Here is a 27,235-nt window from a genome sequence, read left to right on the forward strand (position 1 = left end):
CAGAGGTACCAGAACATTACAGTACTCTAGAACTGTTTTTTCTGGATATTTCAAGTGGAAATTGCGAATCAGTCTAGGGGCATGTATATCGGAGGTATCCAGCCAGGTGTCATCTTGGAGCCCATAGTTCTTCCATCGTACAAGATACTGGAGTCTTCTTCTATGGAAACGGGAATCCAAAATCTCTTTTATCTCAAATTCTTCTCCACCTTCCACTTGTACAGGAGGTGGAGGTGAGATAGTAGGCCTTATTCCTTGGTTAGGAACATGGGGCTTCAGTAGCGACACATGGAAGATGGGATGTATCTTGAGGTCTGTTGGTAATGTGAGTTGTACTGCAGCTTTTCCAATAAGCTTCTCTATTGGGAAAGGTCCCAGAAATAGAGGTCCAAGTTTTTTACTAGGGATTTTTAATCTCAGATTTTTTGTAGAAAGCCAAACAAGATCCCCAATGGCATATTGGGGAGAGGGTTTCCTACGGAGGTCGTAGTACCTCTTTTGTTGGCTATGAGCATGTGATATGGTATTGTTGAGTAATCCCAGAGAATCCTTTATCTGGGCAAGATAATCAGATGCCACTGGATTACTTGATGGCAAGATACGTGGTGGAAGGAGTGTGGGATGAAACCCGTAATTTAATTAAAATGGACTTTGTTTAGTAGTGCTATGAGTCGCTTTGTTATAGGCGAATTCCGCCAGCGGGAGGAGATCTGCCCAATCGTCCTGTAGATACGAAGTATAGCAACGCAGATACTGTTCAATGCACTGGTTAACTCTCTCTGCCTGTCCGTTGGTCTGAGGGTGGTAGGGAGAAGTAAGTTTACGCTCTATTCGTAGTATCTGACATAGAGCTAGCCAAAACTTTGAGATGAATTGTGAACCACGGTCAGACAGCAGTGTTTTTGGAATACCATGTAACTTAAAGACATGTTTCACAAGTAATTCCGCTGTTTGTTTGGATGAAGGTAGTTTTCGGATAGAAGTGAAATGTGCCATCTTGGTCAGATGGTCCACTGACACCAAGATGGTGTTGAATCCTTTGAAAGGTGGTAGTTCCACTATGAAGTCTAAGGATACTACTTCCCACGGAACCTGGGGTATCGGTAAACTACAAAGTATATAGCTGAAAAGCTCATATAAAGAAAACAAAAAAGGAGAGGGGATAATGTCCAAATGAATAGTCCCAATATTAAGTGCAGAGATGTGAATCCACGTGCAAAATAACTTTCTTCCAGTGACACCAGGGAAAAGTGTAGGAAGGGGACACCCTTGTGCTCAGGTATAACAAGCAGCTTACCGAAATTCCGTGGCTGCTCAATTTAATGAGACAGCCTCTCCCAGCTAGTAGTAAACCAGTAGGTCAACCGATATCAAGCTCAGGTGCTTCGAAAGACTCCAGAAGCCGAAAGCCGTTTCCGGTGTGTTGTTAAACCGATCACATTAATATGTGGCACACTTGGAACTTCTCATATACTCCATTGAACGTAAAGCCATATGTAGAAAGAAACAGAGGCCCATAGCGTAATCCCGTAAACCAATAGGTAAATTTATTAAAAAAACTACTTACAATTTAAAAGACAAAAACAGGCATGTAGTATGTGCCGGTCATGGATCTAACCGCGGCGTCCCGCAAGTCTCCAGATCAGCATATGGATAAACAGCCGGCTTCGTTGGGGGGCGTGTGGACGTTTATGTCTGGGATCGCCAACGTTTCGTCATAAGAAAGACTTCTTCTGGGCGTGACCCCAGACGCAACACACACGCCTATGTACCCCCACACCTATGTCACATGACGGTCACCTCTGCCAATGGGTGTTCAATCCCAGGGGGGCGGGAGAAATATGTTAAGAACTCGATTCCAATAGGTTAAAAGACCAAAGGAAACCGTCTGGAGATAGGTGGTACAAAACGCTAATAGGAAGTGATGATCCGTCTTCCTTAATGCCCATTCGTTCAAAAGGCAAAGGGGCAGGGAGACGGTCGTCACGTGATGCACATCACATGATGAACAGGAAGTGATGATCAGTATCCTCCGATGACTCATCGTCATCCGGGCGGAAGTGACACGCTCACGCCCATAGCTGACAGGGTAAGAGGGTGGAGGCGGAGGTGCGGTCGTCACTCCAGACACATCCCTTGTAACAGGAAGTGATGATCCTCACTGTTCAAGAGTGGCGTCAGCAGAGTATGTCAAACCCTTGTAACAGGAAGTGATGATCCTCACTGTTCAAGAATGGTGTCAGCAGAGTATGTCAAACCCTTGAAACAGGAAGTGATGATCCTCACTGTTCAAGAGTGGTGTCAGCAGAGTATGTCAAACCCTTGTAACAGGAAGTGACGATCCTCACTGTTCAAGAATGGTGTCAGCAGAGTGTGTCAAACCCTTGTAACAGGAAGTGATGATCCTCACTGTTCAAGAATGGTGTCAGCAGAGTTTGTCAAACAACACCGTCGGTATTCAGGCGCCCCTGTGTACAGAGTGCAACCTCCAACAACATAATATGGTTAAAACCAAAATACATATATACCAAGGTCTATAATGGAATTAAAAATTATTAAGGATGAGGTGGAATGCTGGATAATCGTTGAAACAGGCAAAGGAGTTGATGTCCAATTCCTTCTATGTAATGAAAAATTTCTTTTACATATTTAATAATTGGCCATTGTGATACTTCATTCCATTGATATAAAACGCCATCTAGTGGCCAAATAAGTGTGACACCACTGAAGGAGATAAAAATCAAAAAGGATAAAAATTAATTATGTGAAAAAACACTGTTGGTGAAAACAGTGAAAATGGGAGTGGGTTAAAATAAGTGATATTTAATCATCGAATAATATAAATTAACATGTGAATGAACACATATTATTTTGTGAAATAATTAACCCTTTTTTTTTTTTTTTTTTTTTTTTTTTGGTGAGTGAATACGTCGTTTATATGTTGCAATGTAAATGTGGTCAACAATACATTGGACGCACAACGAGGAAATTACAGATCAGGCTAGGAGAGCATGTGGGCAACATTAGGAAAGGCTTCCCTGGTCATAGTGTCTCCAAACACTATGACCAATGCCACCACAAGAACCCAAAAAACACACTCTTTATAGGGATAGATAGGTTTAAAGCTCACTGGCGAGGATCCAACGTAAGGTGAGAAATTTCCAGGATGGAAACTCGCTGGATCTATTGCCTAAAATCCTATATTCCCTATGGGTTAAATGTGGAATGGGATGTAAATTGTTTTATTAATAATAGCTGATTTCAACCTTTTTAATCCTTTTAATCTTTCTCATAAGTTGATGTATATCTTGATTTATACAGGCTGGTTCTAAATTGTGAGGCTATGTGTGATACACATTCCATTTATTAATATTTTGCATTTTTCACATATTTTTCATTTTATACATATTTATCACTATTTTTATTCACTCACTAAAAAAAAAAAAAAAAAAAAAAAATTTTTATGGAAATTTTGGATATAGGGAGAGTAAGTAAGGGTTAATTATTTCACAAAATAATATGTGTTCATTCACATGTTAATTTATATTATTCGATTAAATATCACTTATTTTAACCCACTCCCATTTTCACTGTTTTCACCAACAGTGTTTTTTCACATAATTAATTTTTATCCTTTTTGATTTTTATCTCCTTCAGTGGTGTCACACTTATTTGGCCACTAGATGGCGTTTTATATCAATGGAATGAAGTATCACAATGGCCAATTATTAAATATGTAAAAGAAATTTTTCATTACATAGAAGGAATTGGACATCAACTCCTTTGCCTGTTTCAACGATTATCCAGCATTCCACCTCATCCTTAATAATTTTTAATTCCATTATAGACCTTGGTATATATGTATTTTGGTTTTAACCATATTATGTTGTTGGAGGTTGCACTCTGTACACAGGGGCGCCTGAATACCGACGGTGTTGTTTGACAAACTCTGCTGACACCATTTTTGAACAGTGAGGATCATCACTTCCTGTTACAAGGGTTTGACACACTCTGCTGACACCATTCTTGAACAGTGAGGATCGTCACTTCCTGTTACAAGGGTTTGACATACTCTGCTGACACCACTCTTGAACAGTGAGGATCATCACTTCCTGTTTCAAGGGTTTGACATACTCTGCTGACACCATTCTTGAACATTGAGGATCGTCACTTCCTGTTACAAGGGTTTGACATACTCTGCTGACACCACTCTTGAACAGTGAGGATCATCACTTCCTGTTACAAGGGATGTGTCTGGAGTGACGACCGCACCTCCGCCTCCGCCCTCTTACCCTGTCAGCTATGGGCGTGAGCGTGTCACTTCCGCCCGGATGACGATGAGTCATCGGAGGATACTGATCATCACTTCCTGTTCATCATGTGATGTGCATCACGTGACGACCGTCTCCCTGCCCCTTTGCCTTTTGAACGAATGGGCATTAAGGAAGACGGATCATCACTTCCTATTAGCGTTTTGTACCACCTATCTCCAGACGGTTTCCTTTGGTCTTTTAACCTATTGGAATCGAGTTATTAACATATTACTCCCGCCCCCCTGGGATTGAACACCCTTTGGCAGAGGTGACCGTCATGTGACATAGATGTGGGGGTACATAGGCGTGTGTGTTGCGTCTGGGGTCACGCCCAGAAGAAGTCTTTCTTATGACGAAACGTTGGCGATCCCAGACATAAACGTCCACACGCCCCCCAACGAAGCCGGCTGTTTATCCATATGCTGATCTGGAGACTTGCGGGACGCCGCGGTTAGATCCATGACCGGCACATACTACATGCCTGTTTTTGTCTTTTAAATTGTAAGTAGTTTTTTTAATAAATTTACCTATTGGTTTACGGGATTACGCTATGGGCCTCTGTTTCTTTCTACATATGGCTTTACGTTCAATGGAGTATATGAGAAGTTCCAAGTGTGCCACATATTAATGTGATCGGTTTAACAACACACCGGAAACGGCTTTCGGCTTTTGGAGTCTTTCGAAGCACCTGAGCTTGATATCGGTTGACCTACTGGTTTACTACTAGCTGGGAGAGGCTGTCTCATTAAATTGAGCAGCCACGGAATTTCGGTAAGCTGCTTGTTATACCTGAGCACAAGGGTGTCCCCTTCCTACACTTTTCCCTGGTGTCACTGGAAGAAAGTTATTTTGCACGTGGATTCACATCTCTGCACTTAATATTGGGACTATTCATTTGGACATTATCCCCTCTCCTTTTTTGTTTTCTTTATATGAGCTTTTCAGCTATATAATTTTATACTGATTTCAGCGCTGCACTTTTTGGTTTTTATTGTATTTTTTGAATCACTGTTAGTTGATTTTGTGCCAGCTGCTCACTATTGTTCTTAATCATTTGGTTTTCTGTCACATCTAGCGCGGAAATTTCTCTTCTATTTAAACTACAAAGTAACCCCGATGGTTTCGTGTTGTCAATTTTAGACCTTGCACAGATATCACAAGATGAAACAAACTTTTTTACGGTTGTCTTCATGTCTGGCCACCAAAACTGCCTAGTAAGTAGATTGAAAGTTTTAGTCATACCCATATGTCCTGCCATAGGTACATCATGCGACAATTCCAAGATCTTGGTTCGCATAGTAGGGGTTATGTATAATTTATCGTTGTAGTAGGGGAAGCCTTCTGCGTCAGTAGTTAGTTGTGGTGGAGATGAGTCCAGTCCTATGCTGTGCAAAATCTCCTCCTTCAGGGAGCGAACGACACCGATAATACGTTCAAGTGGTATTATAGGAACTGAGGGAACCTCGGTACAATCTTTCTCGGCTAGTCGTGAAAGCACATCCGCTTTTTTATTTTTGTCTGCAGGCGTGTAAGTCACTAAAAAATTAAATCTCAGAAAGAATAACGACCACCGTACCTGCCGGTGGGAAAGAGTTCTATTAGTCTGAAGGTATTGAAGGTTTTTGTGATCAGTATAAATCAGGATTGGCAATTGAGTGCCCTCAAGTAGATGTCGCCAATTCTCTAACGCCAGTTTTATGGCTAGTAACTCCTTCTCACCTACTGGGTAGTTCACCTCGGGGCTGCTTAATGACTTTGAGAAGAAAGCAACTGGGTGAAGAGGTGAGGTGTTTGTTGGTCGTTGTGAGAGAACTGCTCCTACTGCCATATTTGACGCATCTACCTCCAAGATGTATTGAAGGGATGGGTCTGGATGGCATAGTATGGGGGCAGTAGTAAAGCTTGATTTCAGCAGACAGAATGCTTCATTTGCTTCTTTTGACCAATTGAATGGTTTCTTCGTGCTTGTAAGTTGTGTGAGAGGTTTCACAATCGCAGAGAAGTTCTTAATGAATTTCCTATAGTAGTTAGAGAATCCTAGGAACCTTTGTAATGCTTTGCGAGTGGTTGGCACAGGCCAATCCAGAATGCAGGATATTTTGCTCATGTCCATTTTGATTCCATTTTTAGATATAATATATCCTAGGAATAGTACTTCCTCTTTATGAAATAAACATTTTTTTGATTTAACATATAAGTTATGTGCAAGTAGTCTTGACAACACAAATCTCACATGTTTTATGTGCTCAGGTAAGGAATGAGAATAGATAAGTATATCGTCCAAATATACTACAACACAAACATCAAGCAAGTCTCTGAATATCTCATTTATAAACCGTTGGAAGGCTGCGGGAGCATTACATAGCCCAAATGGCATTACAAGGTACTCAAACAGTCCGTATCTGGTTCTGAATGCCGTCTTCCATTCATCCCCTTTACGTATTCGAATTAAATTGTATGCCCCTTTTAGGTCCAATTTTGAAAAGAAAGAAGCTCCACGCACCTGTTCAATAAGTTCAGGAATAAGAGGTAAAGGATAACGATCCTTTATTGTAATGGCATTTAATTGTCTGAAATCAATGATAGGCCTAAGGCTAGAATCCTTATTGCGGACAAAGAAGAGTCCAGCAGCAGTGGAGGAAGTAGAAGGTCGGATGAATCCTTTTGCCAAGTTCTCATCCAGATACTCCTTAAGATGAGAGAGTTCATCCTGTGAGAGAGGATAAACATGTCCGAAAGGCAACTTGCTATTAGGGAGTAGATCGATACAACAATCATAGTCCCTATGGGGAGGTAGCAATTGAGCGTTTTTCTCAAGGAAAACCTCCGATAAATCCTGATAACACTTGGGTATAATGTCATCCGGCACTACAGACAGGATCCTATCATATGTGGGGAGATTACACGTCGTTTCACAATAGTGAGAAGAGAAGGCTAGCGTTCTTGTTTTCCAATCGATGATTGGTTGATGTATGTGTAACCAGGGAAGTCCCAAAATGATTGGAAAATGTGGTGAAGTTAATACATCAAAGGTGGTGGTCTCCACATGAGACTCGTCAGCAGTTATAAGGAGTGCCTGTGTCTGACTGGTGATAGGACCAGAGGATAAAGGGGTACCGTTAATAAAACTAACAGACAGGTTTGGGTTTTGAAACCATAGGTATTTTATTAAGGGAGACAAAACAAATGTCAATGTAGTTTCCACAAGATCCTGTGTCGATCATAGCCTTGGTGGTGATCCTAGTTTGGTCCCACTGCAATGTTAAATGAACAAAAAGATAAGGATTAGAAAAGGAAGTTGTGAGTCCCCCTAGCAAGACATTTGAACACTCACCCTCTTTTCTGCGGACAAGGGGACAGCCACTTATCAAATGATTCGGGGATGCGCAGTACATGCAAAGATGTTCGGTTTTCCTCCTGGCACGTGCAGAAAGGGTCAGAGGTGGGCGTATCATTCCTACTTCCATAGGAGTAGGGTCAGCAGGCAACATCCGAGAAGGACTGGAAAATGGTGAGCCCATCTTCTCAGCCTTTCTTTCTCGTAGTCGTCTGTCAATATTGATACTGGTCTGTATCAGTCCCTCTAGAGTGCCAGGTAAATCCGCTCGGGCGAGCTCGTCTTTAACGGCCTCAGATAGGCCGAGTCTAAACTGCGTTCGCAAAGATGTGTCGTTCCACCCTGAATCAGGGGACCATCTTTTAAAATTTGCCACGAAATCTTCAACAGGTCTCCTTCCTTGTTTTAAGGCCCGTAATTGGGTATCAGCGGTACTCTGCTTATTGGGGTCTTCATATAAACTAGCGAGTTGTGCTAGGAATAAAGGGTAAGAATTAAGGAGTGGATCATCCTTTTCAAAGAGAGCGTCTGCCCAGGCCCGGGGTTCACCCGTTAAATAGGAGATGACGGTACAAACCTTAATTTGGTCAGTGGTGTAGGTTAGAGGTTTTAACAAAAAAAGCAATCGACATGCGTTTTTAAATTCACGAAATTTGCTCCGATCACCAGAAAACACTAGAGGAGGGTTTATCTTAGGCTCACGGGGCTGAGCAGCAGAAAGCTGTGTGAGACGGCCAACCTGCTGTCTCAAGGTCTGATTTTCGTTTTGTACCTCTGTAAGCGCAAGGATCAATGCATCTACTTGCTGTTTTAATTGTAGTACATGAGTGGGTAATTCTGCTGAATCCATATTTTTTTTTAAAGGCTCGTTCAATCTGTAACGTTCATGCGTTTTTGTTAGTGGCTGGATTTACAGCTGCAGAATTATTACACTCAGTAGCCTTGTAGAGATTCTGTTGAACAAACATATCCAACTCTCAGGACTTCATCACAGTGCACAGCCTGTTATGCAATATACATATACTCAATCAGATGTTTAATGGAGGGATAGAATATATGAGAATGTATAGATGAGAGACAGGCTATTGTATGGTGAGCACTAGAAGTAGTATTAGGAGAGTTGCAGGTGATGGTAAAGCAGATAGGTTCTGATGTCAAGTATAGTGCAGATGGTAAGAGGACACAGATGGAGTATACTTAGACAGAGTAACCTAGTGCAAGGATAGTTGAAGGTAGTCCCAAGAGCTAACAGTCTATGCAGATGATAGGGAATAGATAGATACAGATAGTCCTGGTAATTGCAGTAGATGACAGTAGGAGATTGGTTAGTAAGGAATCCCCTGTGGGGTACTTATCACTTAGATAGGTTAGTAGTAACAGTGTCCATTAGAGAGAGGTGATCCCGTAGCGAGATACGGATCAGCAGCGAATTTCTGGCTTCAGTTAAGCAAAGGGAAATGTCAGCAGCTCCGACTTCACAGGAGAAGGTGCGGTGAACATGTGGTTTGAACGAGCAATGAGTGAGAGAAAGCCGGCGATTGAAATAGCCGCTCATAGCGGCGCTCAGCAATGATGTCATCCGGTCTTAAAGGTGTATGCGTCTCTTGGATAACAAGATGGGACGCAATTTAGTAAGAGAGAAATATGGAACAAGGGTACCAGAGGTACCAGAACATTACAGTACTCTAGAACTGTTTTTTCTGGATATTTCAAGTGGAAATTGCGAATCAGTCTAGGGGCATGTATATCGGAGGTATCCAGCCAGGTGTCATCTTGGAGCCCATAGTTCTTCCATCGTACAAGATACTGGAGTCTTCTTCTATGGAAACGGGAATCCAAAATCTCTTTTATCTCAAATTCTTCTCCACCTTCCACTTGTACAGGAGGTGGAGGTGAGATAGTAGGCCTTATTCCTTGGTTAGGAACATGGGGCTTCAGTAGCGACACATGGAAGATGGGATGTATCTTGAGGTCTGTTGGTAATGTGAGTTGTACTGCAGCTTTTCCAATAAGCTTCTCTATTGGGAAAGGTCCCAGAAATAGAGGTCCAAGTTTTTTACTAGGGATTTTTAATCTCAGATTTTTTGTAGAAAGCCAAACAAGATCCCCAATGGCATATTGGGGAGAGGGTTTCCTACGGAGGTCGTAGTACCTCTTTTGTTGGCTATGAGCATGTGATATGGTATTGTTGAGTAATCCCAGAGAATCCTTTATCTGAGCAAGATAATCAGATGCCACTGGATTACTTGATGGCAAGATACGTGGTGGAAGGAGTGTGGGATGAAACCCGTAATTTAATTAAAATGGACTTTGTTTAGTAGTGCTATGAGTCGCTTTGTTATAGGCGAATTCCGCCAGCGGGAGGAGATCTGCCCAATCGTCCTGTAGATACGAAGTATAGCAACGCAGATACTGTTCAATGCACTGGTTAACTCTCTCTGCCTGTCCGTTGGTCTGAGGGTGGTAGGGAGAAGTAAGTTTACGCTCTATTCGTAGTATCTGACATAGAGCTAGCCAAAACTTTGAGATGAATTGTGAACCACGGTCAGACAGCAGTGTTTTTGGAATACCATGTAACTTAAAGACATGTTTCACAAGTAATTCCGCTGTTTGTTTGGATGAAGGTAGTTTTCGGATAGAAGTGAAATGTGCCATCTTGGTCAGATGGTCCACTGACACCAAGATGGTGTTGAATCCTTTGAAAGGTGGTAGTTCCACTATGAAGTCTAAGGATACTACTTCCCACGGAACCTGGGGTATCGGTAAACTACAAAGTATATAGCTGAAAAGCTCATATAAAGAAAACAAAAAAGGAGAGGGGATAATGTCCAAATGAATAGTCCCAATATTAAGTGCAGAGATGTGAATCCACGTGCAAAATAACTTTCTTCCAGTGACACCAGGGAAAAGTGTAGGAAGGGGACACCCTTGTGCTCAGGTATAACAAGCAGCTTACCGAAATTCCGTGGCTGCTCAATTTAATGAGACAGCCTCTCCCAGCTAGTAGTAAACCAGTAGGTCAACCGATATCAAGCTCAGGTGCTTCGAAAGACTCCAGAAGCCGAAAGCCGTTTCCGGTGTGTTGTTAAACCGATCACATTAATATGTGGCACACTTGGAACTTCTCATATACTCCATTGAACGTAAAGCCATATGTAGAAAGAAACAGAGGCCCATAGCGTAATCCCGTAAACCAATAGGTATATTTATTAAAAAAACTACTTACAATTTAAAAGACAAAAACAGGCATGTAGTATGTGCCGGTCATGGATCTAACCGCGGCGTCCCGCAAGTCTCCAGATCAGCATATGGATAAACAGCCGGCTTCGTTGGGGGGCGTGTGGACGTTTATGTCTGGGATCGCCAACGTTTCGTCATAAGAAAGACTTCTTCTGGGCGTGACCCCAGACGCAACACACACGCCTATGTACCCCCACACCTATGTCACATGACGGTCACCTCTGCCAATGGGTGTTCAATCCCAGGGGGGCGGGAGAAATATGTTAAGAACTCGATTCCAATAGGTTAAAAGACCAAAGGAAACCGTCTGGAGATAGGTGGTACAAAACGCTAATAGGAAGTGATGATCCGTCTTCCTTAATGCCCATTCGTTCAAAAGGCAAAGGGGCAGGGAGACGGTCGTCACGTGATGCACATCACATGATGAACAGGAAGTGATGATCAGTATCCTCCGATGACTCATCGTCATCCGGGCGGAAGTGACACGCTCACGCCCATAGCTGACAGGGTAAGAGGGTGGAGGCGGAGGTGCGGTCGTCACTCCAGACACATCCCTTGTAACAGGAAGTGATGATCCTCACTGTTCAAGAGTGGCGTCAGCAGAGTATGTCAAACCCTTGTAACAGGAAGTGATGATCCTCACTGTTCAAGAATGGTGTCAGCAGAGTATGTCAAACCCTTGAAACAGGAAGTGATGATCCTCACTGTTCAAGAGTGGTGTCAGCAGAGTATGTCAAACCCTTGTAACAGGAAGTGACGATCCTCACTGTTCAAGAATGGTGTCAGCAGAGTGTGTCAAACCCTTGTAACAGGAAGTGATGATCCTCACTGTTCAAGAATGGTGTCAGCAGAGTTTGTCAAACAACACCGTCGGTATTCAGGCGCCCCTGTGTACAGAGTGCAACCTCCAACAACATAATATGGTTAAAACCAAAATACATATATACCAAGGTCTATAATGGAATTAAAAATTATTAAGGATGAGGTGGAATGCTGGATAATCGTTGAAACAGGCAAAGGAGTTGATGTCCAATTCCTTCTATGTAATGAAAAATTTCTTTTACATATTTAATAATTGGCCATTGTGATACTTCATTCCATTGATATAAAACGCCATCTAGTGGCCAAATAAGTGTGACACCACTGAAGGAGATAAAAATCAAAAAGGATAAAAATTAATTATGTGAAAAAACACTGTTGGTGAAAACAGTGAAAATGGGAGTGGGTTAAAATAAGTGATATTTAATCATCGAATAATATAAATTAACATGTGAATGAACACATATTATTTTGTGAAATAATTAACCCTTTTTTTTTTTTTTGGTGAGTGAATACGTCGTTTATATGTTGCAATGTAAATGTGGTCAACAATACATTGGACGCACAACGAGGAAATTACAGATCAGGCTAGGAGAGCATGTGGGCAACATTAGGAAAGGCTTCCCTGGTCATAGTGTCTCCAAACACTATGACCAATGCCACCACAAGAACCCAAAAAACACACTCTTTATAGGGATAGATAGGTTTAAAGCTCACTGGCGAGGATCCAACGTAAGGTGAGAAATTTCCAGGATGGAAACTCGCTGGATCTATTGCCTAAAATCCTATATTCCCTATGGGTTAAATGTGGAATGGGATGTAAATTGTTTTATTAATAATAGCTGATTTCAACCTTTTTAATCCTTTTAATCTTTCTCATAAGTTGATGTATATCTTGATTTATACAGGCTGGTTCTAAATTGTGAGGCTATGTGTGATACACATTCCATTTATTAATATTTTGCATTTTTCACATATTTTTCATTTTATACATATTTATCACTATTTTTATTCACTCACTAAAAAAAAAAAAAAAAAAAAAAATTTTTTATGGAAATTTTGGATATAGGGAGAGTAAGTAAGGGTTAATTATTTCACAAAATAATATGTGTTCATTCACATGTTAATTTATATTATTCGATTAAATATCACTTATTTTAACCCACTCCCATTTTCACTGTTTTCACCAACAGTGTTTTTTCACATAATTAATTTTTATCCTTTTTGATTTTTATCTCCTTCAGTGGTGTCACACTTATTTGGCCACTAGATGGCGTTTTATATCAATGGAATGAAGTATCACAATGGCCAATTATTAAATATGTAAAAGAAATTTTTCATTACATAGAAGGAATTGGACATCAACTCCTTTGCCTGTTTCAACGATTATCCAGCATTCCACCTCATCCTTAATAATTTTTAATTCCATTATAGACCTTGGTATATATGTATTTTGGTTTTAACCATATTATGTTGTTGGAGGTTGCACTCTGTACACAGGGGCGCCTGAATACCGACGGTGTTGTTTGACAAACTCTGCTGACACCATTTTTGAACAGTGAGGATCATCACTTCCTGTTACAAGGGTTTGACACACTCTGCTGACACCATTCTTGAACAGTGAGGATCGTCACTTCCTGTTACAAGGGTTTGACATACTCTGCTGACACCACTCTTGAACAGTGAGGATCATCACTTCCTGTTTCAAGGGTTTGACATACTCTGCTGACACCATTCTTGAACATTGAGGATCGTCACTTCCTGTTACAAGGGTTTGACATACTCTGCTGACACCACTCTTGAACAGTGAGGATCATCACTTCCTGTTACAAGGGATGTGTCTGGAGTGACGACCGCACCTCCGCCTCCGCCCTCTTACCCTGTCAGCTATGGGCGTGAGCGTGTCACTTCCGCCCGGATGACGATGAGTCATCGGAGGATACTGATCATCACTTCCTGTTCATCATGTGATGTGCATCACGTGACGACCGTCTCCCTGCCCCTTTGCCTTTTGAACGAATGGGCATTAAGGAAGACGGATCATCACTTCCTATTAGCGTTTTGTACCACCTATCTCCAGACGGTTTCCTTTGGTCTTTTAACCTATTGGAATCGAGTTATTAACATATTACTCCCGCCCCCCTGGGATTGAACACCCTTTGGCAGAGGTGACCGTCATGTGACATAGATGTGGGGGTACATAGGCGTGTGTGTTGCGTCTGGGGTCACGCCCAGAAGAAGTCTTTCTTATGACGAAACGTTGGCGATCCCAGACATAAACGTCCACACGCCCCCCAACGAAGCCGGCTGTTTATCCATATGCTGATCTGGAGACTTGCGGGACGCCGCGGTTAGATCCATGACCGGCACATACTACATGCCTGTTTTTGTCTTTTAAATTGTAAGTAGTTTTTTTAATAAATTTACCTATTGGTTTACGGGATTACGCTATGGGCCTCTGTTTCTTTCTACATATGGCTTTACGTTCAATGGAGTATATGAGAAGTTCCAAGTGTGCCACATATTAATGTGATCGGTTTAACAACACACCGGAAACGGCTTTCGGCTTTTGGAGTCTTTCGAAGCACCTGAGCTTGATATCGGTTGACCTACTGGTTTACTACTAGCTGGGAGAGGCTGTCTCATTAAATTGAGCAGCCACGGAATTTCGGTAAGCTGCTTGTTATACCTGAGCACAAGGGTGTCCCCTTCCTTCACTTTTCCCTGGTGTCACTGGAAGAAAGTTATTTTGCACGTGGATTCACATCTCTGCACTTAATATTGGGACTATTCATTTGGACATTATCCCCTCTCCTTTTTTGTTTTCTTTATATGAGCTTTTCAGCTATATAATTTTATACTGATTTCAGCGCTGCACTTTTTGGTTTTTATTGTATTTTTTGAATCACTGTTAGTTGATTTTGTGCCAGCTGCTCACTATTGTTCTTAATCATTTGGTTTTCTGTCACATCTAGCGCGGAAATTTCTCTTCTATTTAAACTACAAAGTAACCCCGATGGTTTCGTGTTGTCAATTTTAGACCTTGCACAGATATCACAAGATGAAACAAACTTTTTTACGGTTGTCTTCATGTCTGGCCACCAAAACTGCCTAGTAAGTAGATTGAAAGTTTTAGTCATACCCATATGTCCTGCCATAGGTACATCATGCGACAATTCCAAGATCTTGGTTCGCATAGTAGGGGTTATGTATAATTTATCGTTGTAGTAGGGGAAGCCTTCTGCGTCAGTAGTTAGTTGTGGTGGAGATGAGTCCAGTCCTATGCTGTGCAAAATCTCCTCCTTCAGGGAGCGAACGACACCGATAATACGTTCAAGTGGTATTATAGGAACTGAGGGATCCTCGGTACAATCTTTCTCGGCTAGTCGTGAAAGCACATCCGCTTTTTTATTTTTGTCTGCAGGCGTGTAAGTCACTAAAAAATTAAATCTCAGAAAGAATAACGACCACCGTACCTGCCGGTGGGAAAGAGTTCTATTAGTCTGAAGGTATTGAAGGTTTTTGTGATCAGTATAAATCAGGATTGGCAATTGAGTGCCCTCAAGTAGATGTCGCCAATTCTCTAACGCCAGTTTTATGGCTAGTAACTCCTTCTCACCTACTGGGTAGTTCACCTCGGGGCTGCTTAATGACTTTGAGAAGAAAGCAACTGGGTGAAGAGGTGAGGTGTTTGTTGGTCGTTGTGAGAGAACTGCTCCTACTGCCATATTTGACGCATCTACCTCCAAGATGTATTGAAGGGATGGGTCTGGATGGCATAGTATGGGGGCAGTAGTAAAGCTTGATTTCAGCAGACAGAATGCTTCATTTGCTTCTTTTGACCAATTGAATGGTTTCTTCGTGCTTGTGAGTTGTGTGAGAGGTTTCACAATCGCAGAGAAGTTCTTAATGAATTTCCTATAGTAGTTAGAGAATCCTAGGAACCTTTGTAATGCTTTGCGAGTGGTTGGCACAGGCCAATCCAGAATGCAGGATATTTTGCTCATGTCCATTTTGATTCCATTTTTAGATATAATATATCCTAGGAATAGTACTTCCTCTTTATGAAATAAACATTTTTTTGATTTAACATATAAGTTATGTGCAAGTAGTCTTGACAACACAAATCTCACATGTTTTATGTGCTCAGGTAAGGAATGAGAATAGATAAGTATATCGTCCAAATATACTACAACACAAACATCAAGCAAGTCTCTGAATATCTCATTTATAAACCGTTGGAAGGCTGCGGGAGCATTACATAGCCCAAATGGCATTACAAGGTACTCAAACAGTCCGTATCTGGTTCTGAATGCCGTCTTCCATTCATCCCCTTTACGTATTCGAATTAAATTGTATGCCCCTTTTAGGTCCAATTTTGAAAAGAAAGAAGCTCCACGCACCTGTTCAATAAGTTCAGGAATAAGAGGTAAAGGATAACGATCCTTTATTGTAATGGCATTTAATTGTCTGAAATCAATGATAGGCCTAAGGCTAGAATCCTTATTGCGGACAAAGAAGAGTCCAGCAGCAGTGGAGGAAGTAGAAGGTCGGATGAATCCTTTTGCCAAGTTCTCATCCAGATACTCCTTAAGATGAGAGAGTTCATCCTGTGAGAGAGGATAAACATGTCCGAAAGGCAACTTGCTATTAGGGAGTAGATCGATACAACAATCATAGTCCCTATGGGGAGGTAGCAATTGAGCGTTTTTCTCAAGGAAAACCTCCGATAAATCCTGATAACACTTGGGTATAATGTCATCCGGCACTACAGACAGGATCCTATCATATGTGGGGAGATTACACGTCGTTTCACAATAGTGAGAAGAGAAGGCTAGCGTTCTTGTTTTCCAATCGATGATTGGTTGATGTATGTGTAACCAGGGAAGTCCCAAAATGATTGGAAAATGTGGTGAAGTTAATACATCAAAGGTGGTGGTCTCCACATGAGACTCGTCAGCAGTTATAAGGAGTGCCTGTGTCTGACTGGTGATAGGACCAGAGGATAAAGGGGTACCGTTAATAAAACTAACAGACAGGTTTGGGTTTTGAAACCATAGGTATTTTATTAAGGGAGACAAAACAAATGTCAATGTAGTTTCCACAAGATCCTGTGTCGATCATAGCCTTGGTGGTGATCCTAGTTTGGTCCCACTGCAATGTTAAATGAACAAAAAGATAAGGATTAGAAAAGGAAGTTGTGAGTCCCCCTAGCAAGACATTTGAACACTCACCCTCTTTTCTACGGACAAGGGGACAGCCACTTATCAAATGATTCGGGGATGCGCAGTACATGCAAAGATGTTCGGTTTTCCTCCTGGCACGTGCAGAAAGGGTCAGAGGTGGGCGTATCATTCCTACTTCCATAGGAGTAGGGTCAGCAGGCAACATCCGAGAAGGACTGGAAAATGGTGAGCCCATCTTCTCAGCCTTTCTTTCTCGTAGTCGTCTGTCAATATTGATACTGGTCTGTATCAGTCCCTCTAGAGTGCCAGGTAAATCCGCTCGGGCGAGCTCGTCTTTAACGGCCTCAGATAGGCCGAGTCTAAACTGCGTTCGCAAAGATGTGTCGTTCCACCCTGAATCAGGGGACCATCTTTTAAAATTTGCCACGAAATCTTCAACAGGTCTCCTTCCTTGTTTTAAGGCCCGTAATTGGGTATCAGCTGTACTCTGCTTATTGGGGTCTTCATATAAACTAGCGAGTTGTGCTAGGAATAAAGGGTAAGAATTAAGGAGTGGATCATCCTTTTCAAAGAGAGCGTCTGCCCAGGCCCGGGGTTCACCCGTTAAATAGGAGATGACGGTACAAACCTTAATTTGGTCAGTGGTGTAGGTTAGAGGTTTTAACAAAAAAAGCAATCGACATGCGTTTTTAAATTCACGAAATTTGCTCCGATCACCAGAAAACACTAGAGGAGGGTTTATCTTAGGCTCACGGGGCTGAGCAGCAGAAAGCTGTGTGAGACGGCCAACCTGCTGTCTCAAGGTCTGATTTTCGTTTTGTACCTCTGTAAGCGCAAGGATCAATGCATCTACTTGCTGTTTTAATTGTAGTACATGAGTGGGTAATTCTGCTGAATCCATATTTTTTTTTAAAGGCTCGTTCAATCTGTAACGTTCATGCGTTTTTGTTAGTGGCTGGATTTACAGCTGCAGAATTATTACACTCAGTAGCCTTGTAGAGATTCTGTTGAACAAACATATCCAACTCTCAGGACTTCATCACAGTGCACAGCCTGTTATGCAATATACATATACTCAATCAGATGTTTAATGGAGGGATAGAATATATGAGAATGTATAGATGAGAGACAGGCTATTGTATGGTGAGCACTAGAAGTAGTATTAGGAGAGTTGCAGGTGATGGTAAAGCAGATAGGTTCTGATGTCAAGTATAGTGCAGATGGTAAGAGGACACAGATGGAGTATACTTAGACAGAGTAACCTAGTGCAAGGATAGTTGAAGGTAGTCCCAAGAGCTAACAGTCTATGCAGATGATAGGGAATAGATAGATACAGATAGTCCTGGTAATTGCAGTAGATGACAGTAGGAGATTGGTTAGTAAGGAATCCCCTGTGGGGTACTTATCACTTAGATAGGTTAGTAGTAACAGTGTCCATTAGAGAGAGGTGATCCCGTAGCGAGATACGGATCAGCAGCGAATTTCTGGCTTCAGTTAAGCAAAGGGAAATGTCAGCAGCTCCGACTTCACAGGAGAAGGTGCGGTGAACATGTGGTTTGAACGAGCAATGAGTGAAAGAAAGCCGGCGATTGAAATAGCCGCTCATAGCGGCGCTCAGCAATGATGTCATCCGGTCTTAAAGGTGTATGCGTCTCTTGGATAACAAGATGGGACGCAATTTAGTAAGAGAGAAATATGGAACAAGGGTACCAGAGGTACCAGAACATTACAGTACTCTAGAACTGTTTTTTCTGGATATTTCAAGTGGAAATTGCGAATCAGTCTAGGGGCATGTATATCGGAGGTATCCAGCCAGGTGTCATCTTGGAGCCCATAGTTCTTCCATCGTACAAGATACTGGAGTCTTCTTCTATGGAAACGGGAATCCAAAATCTCTTTTATCTCAAATTCTTCTCCACCTTCCACTTGTACAGGAGGTGGAGGTGAGATAGTAGGCCTTATTCCTTGGTTAGGAACATGGGGCTTCAGTAGCGACACATGGAAGATGGGATGTATCTTGAGGTCTGTTGGTAATGTGAGTTGTACTGCAGCTTTTCCAATAAGCTTCTCTATTGGGAAAGGTCCCAGAAATAGAGGTCCAAGTTTTTTACTAGGGATTTTTAATCTCAGATTTTTTGTAGAAAGCCAAACAAGATCCCCAATGGCATATTGGGGAGAGGGTTTCCTACGGAGGTCGTAGTACCTCTTTTGTTGGCTATGAGCATGTGATATGGTATTGTTGAGTAATCCCAGAGAATCCTTTATCTGGGCAAGATAATCAGATGCCACTGGATTACTTGATGGCAAGATACGTGGTGGAAGGAGTGTGGGATGAAACCCGTAATTTAATTAAAATGGACTTTGTTTAGTAGTGCTATGAGTCGCTTTGTTATAGGCGAATTCCGCCAGCGGGAGGAGATCTGCCCAATCGTCCTGTAGATACGAAGTATAGCAACGCAGATACTGTTCAATGCACTGGTTAACTCTCTCTGCCTGTCCGTTGGTCTGAGGGTGGTAGGGAGAAGTAAGTTTACGCTCTATTCGTAGTATCTGACATAGAGCTAGCCAAAACTTTGAGATGAATTGTGAACCACGGTCAGACAGCAGTGTTTTTGGAATACCATGTAACTTAAAGACATGTTTCACAAGTAATTCCGCTGTTTGTTTGGATGAAGGTAGTTTTCGGATAGAAGTGAAATGTGCCATCTTGGTCAGATGGTCCACTGACACCAAGATGGTGTTGAATCCTTTGAAAGGTGGTAGTTCCACTATGAAGTCTAAGGATACTACTTCCCACAGAACCTGGGGTATCGGTAAACTACAAAGTATATAGCTGAAAAGCTCATATAAAGAAAACAAAAAAGGAGAGGGGATAATGTCCAAATGAATAGTCCCAATATTAAGTGCAGAGATGTGAATCCACGTGCAAAATAACTTTCTTCCAGTGACACCAGGGAAAAGTGTAGGAAGGGGACACCCTTGTGCTCAGGTATAACAAGCAGCTTACCGAAATTCCGTGGCTGCTCAATTTAATGAGACAGCCTCTCCCAGCTAGTAGTAAACCAGTAGGTCAACCGATATCAAGCTCAGGTGCTTCGAAAGACTCCAGAAGCCGAAAGCCGTTTCCGGTGTGTTGTTAAACCGATCACATTAATATGTGGCACACTTGGAACTTCTCATATACTCCATTGAACGTAAAGCCATATGTAGAAAGAAACAGAGGCCCATAGCGTAATCCCGTAAACCAATAGGTAAATTTATTAAAAAAACTACTTACAATTTAAAAGACAAAAACAGGCATGTAGTATGTGCCGGTCATGGATCTAACCGCGGCGTCCCGCAAGTCTCCAGATCAGCATATGGATAAACAGCCGGCTTCGTTGGGGGGCGTGTGGACGTTTATGTCTGGGATCGCCAACGTTTCGTCATAAGAAAGACTTCTTCTGGGCGTGACCCCAGACGCAACACACACGCCTATGTACCCCCACACCTATGTCACATGACGGTCACCTCTGCCAATGGGTGTTCAATCCCAGGGGGGCGGGAGAAATATGTTAAGAACTCGATTCCAATAGGTTAAAAGACCAAAGGAAACCGTCTGGAGATAGGTGGTACAAAACGCTAATAGGAAGTGATGATCCGTCTTCCTTAATGCCCATTCGTTCAAAAGGCAAAGGGGCAGGGAGACGGTCGTCACGTGATGCACATCACATGATGAACAGGAAGTGATGATCAGTATCCTCCGATGACTCATCGTCATCCGGGCGGAAGTGACACGCTCACGCCCATAGCTGACAGGGTAAGAGGGTGGAGGCGGAGGTGCGGTCGTCACTCCAGACACATCCCTTGTAACAGGAAGTGATGATCCTCACTGTTCAAGAGTGGCGTCAGCAGAGTATGTCAAACCCTTGTAACAGGAAGTGATGATCCTCACTGTTCAAGAATGGTGTCAGCAGAGTATGTCAAACCCTTGAAACAGGAAGTGATGATCCTCACTGTTCAAGAGTGGTGTCAGCAGAGTATGTCAAACCCTTGTAACAGGAAGTGACGATCCTCACTGTTCAAGAATGGTGTCAGCAGAGTGTGTCAAACCCTTGTAACAGGAAGTGATGATCCTCACTGTTCAAGAATGGTGTCAGCAGAGTTTGTCAAACAACACCGTCGGTATTCAGGCGCCCCTGTGTACAGAGTGCAACCTCCAACAACATAATATGGTTAAAACCAAAATACATATATACCAAGGTCTATAATGGAATTAAAAATTATTAAGGATGAGGTGGAATGCTGGATAATCGTTGAAACAGGCAAAGGAGTTGATGTCCAATTCCTTCTATGTAATGAAAAATTTCTTTTACATATTTAATAATTGGCCATTGTGATACTTCATTCCATTGATATAAAACGCCATCTAGTGGCCAAATAAGTGTGACACCACTGAAGGAGATAAAAATCAAAAAGGATAAAAATTAATTATGTGAAAAAACACTGTTGGTGAAAACAGTGAAAATGGGAGTGGGTTAAAATAAGTGATATTTAATCATCGAATAATATAAATTAACATGTGAATGAACACATATTATTTTGTGAAATAATTAACCCTTTTTTTTTTTTTTTTTTTTTTTTTTTTTTGGTGAGTGAATACGTCGTTTATATGTTGCAATGTAAATGTGGTCAACAATACATTGGACGCACAACGAGGAAATTACAGATCAGGCTAGGAGAGCATGTGGGCAACATTAGGAAAGGCTTCCCTGGTCATAGTGTCTCCAAACACTATGACCAATGCCACCACAAGAACCCAAAAAACACACTCTTTATAGGGATAGATAGGTTTAAAGCTCACTGGCGAGGATCCAACGTAAGGTGAGAAATTTCCAGGATGGAAACTCGCTGGATCTATTGCCTAAAATCCTATATTCCCTATGGGTTAAATGTGGAATGGGATGTAAATTGTTTTATTAATAATAGCTGATTTCAACCTTTTTAATCCTTTTAATCTTTCTCATAAGTTGATGTATATCTTGATTTATACAGGCTGGTTCTAAATTGTGAGGCTATGTGTGATACACATTCCATTTATTAATATTTTGCATTTTTCACATATTTTTCATTTTATACATATTTATCACTATTTTTATTCACTCACTAAAAAAAAAAAAAAAAAAAAAAAATTTTTATGGAAATTTTGGATATAGGGAGAGTAAGTAAGGGTTAATTATTTCACAAAATAATATGTGTTCATTCACATGTTAATTTATATTATTCGATTAAATATCACTTATTTTAACCCACTCCCATTTTCACTGTTTTCACCAACAGTGTTTTTTCACATAATTAATTTTTTATCCTTTTTGATTTTTATCTCCTTCAGTGGTGTCACACTTATTTGGCCACTAGATGGCGTTTTATATCAATGGAATGAAGTATCACAATGGCCAATTATTAAATATGTAAAAGAAATTTTTCATTACATAGAAGGAATTGGACATCAACTCCTTTGCCTGTTTCAACGATTATCCAGCATTCCACCTCATCCTTAATAATTTTTAATTCCATTATAGACCTTGGTATATATGTATTTTGGTTTTAACCATATTATGTTGTTGGAGGTTGCACTCTGTACACAGGGGCGCCTGAATACCGACGGTGTTGTTTGACAAACTCTGCTGACACCATTTTTGAACAGTGAGGATCATCACTTCCTGTTACAAGGGTTTGACACACTCTGCTGACACCATTCTTGAACAGTGAGGATCGTCACTTCCTGTTACAAGGGTTTGACATACTCTGCTGACACCACTCTTGAACAGTGAGGATCATCACTTCCTGTTTCAAGGGTTTGACATACTCTGCTGACACCATTCTTGAACATTGAGGATCGTCACTTCCTGTTACAAGGGTTTGACATACTCTGCTGACACCACTCTTGAACAGTGAGGATCATCACTTCCTGTTACAAGGGATGTGTCTGGAGTGACGACCGCACCTCCGCCTCCGCCCTCTTACCCTGTCAGCTATGGGCGTGAGCGTGTCACTTCCGCCCGGATGACGATGAGTCATCGGAGGATACTGATCATCACTTCCTGTTCATCATGTGATGTGCATCACGTGACGACCGTCTCCCTGCCCCTTTGCCTTTTGAACGAATGGGCATTAAGGAAGACGGATCATCACTTCCTATTAGCGTTTTGTACCACCTATCTCCAGACGGTTTCCTTTGGTCTTTTAACCTATTGGAATCGAGTTATTAACATATTACTCCCGCCCCCCTGGGATTGAACACCCTTTGGCAGAGGTGACCGTCATGTGACATAGATGTGGGGGTACATAGGCGTGTGTGTTGCGTCTGGGGTCACGCCCAGAAGAAGTCTTTCTTATGACGAAACGTTGGCGATCCCAGACATAAACGTCCACACGCCCCCCAACGAAGCCGGCTGTTTATCCATATGCTGATCTGGAGACTTGCGGGACGCCGCGGTTAGATCCATGACCGGCACATACTACATGCCTGTTTTTGTCTTTTAAATTGTAAGTAGTTTTTTTAATAAATTTACCTATTGGTTTACGGGATTACGCTATGGGCCTCTGTTTCTTTCTACATATGGCTTTACGTTCAATGGAGTATATGAGAAGTTCCAAGTGTGCCACATATTAATGTGATCGGTTTAACAACACACCGGAAACGGCTTTCGGCTTTTGGAGTCTTTCGAAGCACCTGAGCTTGATATCGGTTGACCTACTGGTTTACTACTAGCTGGGAGAGGCTGTCTCATTAAATTGAGCAGCCACGGAATTTCGGTAAGCTGCTTGTTATACCTGAGCACAAGGGTGTCCCCTTCCTTCACTTTTCCCTGGTGTCACTGGAAGAAAGTTATTTTGCACGTGGATTCACATCTCTGCACTTAATATTGGGACTATTCATTTGGACATTATCCCCTCTCCTTTTTTGTTTTCTTTATATGAGCTTTTCAGCTATATAATTTTATACTGATTTCAGCGCTGCATTTTTTGGTTTTTATTGTATTTTTTGAATCACTGTTAGTTGATTTTGTGCCAGCTGCTCACTATTGTTCTTAATCATTTGGTTTTCTGTCACATCTAGCGCGGAAATTTCTCTTCTATTTAAACTACAAAGTAACCCCGATGGTTTCGTGTTGTCAATTTTAGACCTTGCACAGATATCACAAGATGAAACAAACTTTTTTACGGTTGTCTTCATGTCTGGCCACCAAAACTGCCTAGTAAGTAGATTGAAAGTTTTAGTCATACCCATATGTCCTGCCATAGGTACATCATGCGACAATTCCAAGATCTTGGTTCGCATAGTAGGGGTTATGTATAATTTATCGTTGTAGTAGGGGAAGCCTTCTGCGTCAGTAGTTAGTTGTGGTGGAGATGAGTCCAGTCCTATGCTGTGCAAAATCTCCTCCTTCAGGGAGCGAACGACACCGATAATACGTTCAAGTGGTATTATAGGAACTGAGGGAACCTCGGTACAATCTTTCTCGGCTAGTCGTGAAAGCACATCCGCTTTTTTATTTTTGTCTGCAGGCGTGTAAGTCACTAAAAAATTAAATCTCAGAAAGAATAACGACCACCGTACCTGCCGGTGGGAAAGAGTTCTATTAGTCTGAAGGTATTGAAGGTTTTTGTGATCAGTATAAATCAGGATTGGCAATTGAGTGCCCTCAAGTAGATGTCGCCAATTCTCTAACGCCAGTTTTATGGCTAGTAACTCCTTCTCACCTACTGGGTAGTTCACCTCGGGGCTGCTTAATGACTTTGAGAAGAAAGCAACTGGGTGAAGAGGTGAGGTGTTTGTTGGTCGTTGTGAGAGAACTGCTCCTACTGCCATATTTGACGCATCTACCTCCAAGATGTATTGAAGGGATGGGTCTGGATGGCATAGTATGGGGGCAGTAGTAAAGCTTGATTTCAGCAGACAGAATGCTTCATTTGCTTCTTTTGACCAATTGAATGGTTTCTTCGTGCTTGTGAGTTGTGTGAGAGGTTTCACAATCGCAGAGAAGTTCTTAATGAATTTCCTATAGTAGTTAGAGAATCCTAGGAACCTTTGTAATGCTTTGCGAGTGGTTGGCACAGGCCAATCCAGAATGCAGGATATTTTGCTCATGTCCATTTTGATTCCATTTTTAGATATAATATATCCTAGGAATAGTACTTCCTCTTTATGAAATAAACATTTTTTTGATTTAACATATAAGTTATGTGCAAGTAGTCTTGACAACACAAATCTCACATGTTTTATGTGCTCAGGTAAGGAATGAGAATAGATAAGTATATCGTCCAAATATACTACAACACAAACATCAAGCAAGTCTCTGAATATCTCATTTATAAACCGTTGGAAGGCTGCGGGAGCATTACATAGCCCAAATGGCATTACAAGGTACTCAAACAGTCCGTATCTGGTTCTGAATGCCGTCTTCCATTCATCCCCTTTACGTATTCGAATTAAATTGTATGCCCCTTTTAGGTCCAATTTTGAAAAGAAAGAAGCTCTACGCACCTGTTCGATAAGTTCAGGAATAAGAGGTAAAGGATAACGATCCTTTATTGTAATGGCATTTAATTGTCTGAAATCAATGATAGGCCTAAGGCTAGAATCCTTATTGCGGACAAAGAAGAGTCCAGCAGCAGTGGAGGAAGTAGAAGGTCGGATGAATCCTTTTGCCAAGTTCTCATCCAGATACTCCTTAAGATGAGAGAGTTCATCCTGTGAGAGAGGATAAACATGTCCGAAAGGCAACTTGCTATTAGGGAGTAGATCGATACAACAATCATAGTCCCTATGGGGAGGTAGCAATTGAGCGTTTTTCTCAAGGAAAACCTCCGATAAATCCTGATAACACTTGGGTATAATGTCATCCGGCACTACAGACAGGATCCTATCATATGTGGGGAGATTACACGTCGTTTCACAATAGTGAGAAGAGAAGGCTAGCGTTCTTGTTTTCCAATCGATGATTGGTTGATGTATGTGTAACCAGGGAAGTCCCAAAATGATTGGAAAATGTGGTGAAGTTAATACATCAAAGGTGGTGGTCTCCACATGAGACTCGTCAGCAGTTATAAGGAGTGCCTGTGTCTGACTGGTGATAGGACCAGAGGATAAAGGGGTACCGTTAATAAAACTAACAGACAGGTTTGGGTTTTGAAACCATAGGTATTTTATTAAGGGAGACAAAACAAATGTCAATGTAGTTTCCACAAGATCCTGTGTCGATCATAGCCTTGGTGGTGATCCTAGTTTGGTCCCACTGCAATGTTAAATGAACAAAAAGATAAGGATTAGAAAAGGAAGTTGTGAGTCCCCCTAGCAAGACATTTGAACACTCACCCTCTTTTCTGCGGACAAGGGGACAGCCACTTATCAAATGATTCGGGGATGCGCAGTACATGCAAAGATGTTCGGTTTTCCTCCTGGCACGTGCAGAAAGGGTCAGAGGTGGGCGTATCATTCCTACTTCCATAGGAGTAGGGTCAGCAGGCAACATCCGAGAAGGACTGGAAAATGGTGAGCCCATCTTCTCAGCCTTTCTTTCTCGTAGTCGTCTGTCAATATTGATACTGGTCTGTATCAGTCCCTCTAGAGTGCCAGGTAAATCCGCTCGGGCGAGCTCGTCTTTAACGGCCTCAGATAGGCCGAGTCTAAACTGCGTTCGCAAAGATGTGTCGTTCCACCCTGAATCAGGGGACCATCTTTTAAAATTTGCCACGAAATCTTCAACAGGTCTCCTTCCTTGTTTTAAGGCCCGTAATTGGGTATCAGCGGTACTCTGCTTATTGGGGTCTTCATATAAACTAGCGAGTTGTGCTAGGAATAAAGGGTAAGAATTAAGGAGTGGATCATCCTTTTCAAAGAGAGCGTCTGCCCAGGCCCGGGGTTCACCCGTTAAATAGGAGATGACGGTACAAACCTTAATTTGGTCAGTGGTGTAGGTTAGAGGTTTTAACAAAAAAAGCAATCGACATGCGTTTTTAAATTCACAAAATTTGCTCCGATCACCAGAAAACACTAGAGGAGGGTTTATCTTAGGCTCACGGGGCTGAGCAGCAGAAAGCTGTGTGAGACGGCCAACCTGCTGTCTCAAGGTCTGATTTTCGTTTTGTACCTCTGTAAGCGCAAGGATCAATGCATCTACTTGCTGTTTTAATTGTAGTACATGAGTGGGTAATTCTGCTGAATCCATATTTTTTTTTAAAGGCTCGTTCAATCTGTAACGTTCATGCGTTTTTGTTAGTGGATGGATTTACAGCTGCAGAATTATTACACTCAGTAGCCTTGTAGAGATTCTGTTGAACAAACATATCCAACT

This window comes from Pelophylax lessonae (genome assembly GCF_965119305.1).
Source record: "Pelophylax lessonae genome assembly, chromosome: 6".
NCBI classification, from domain to species: Eukaryota; Metazoa; Chordata; class Amphibia; order Anura; family Ranidae; genus Pelophylax; species Pelophylax lessonae.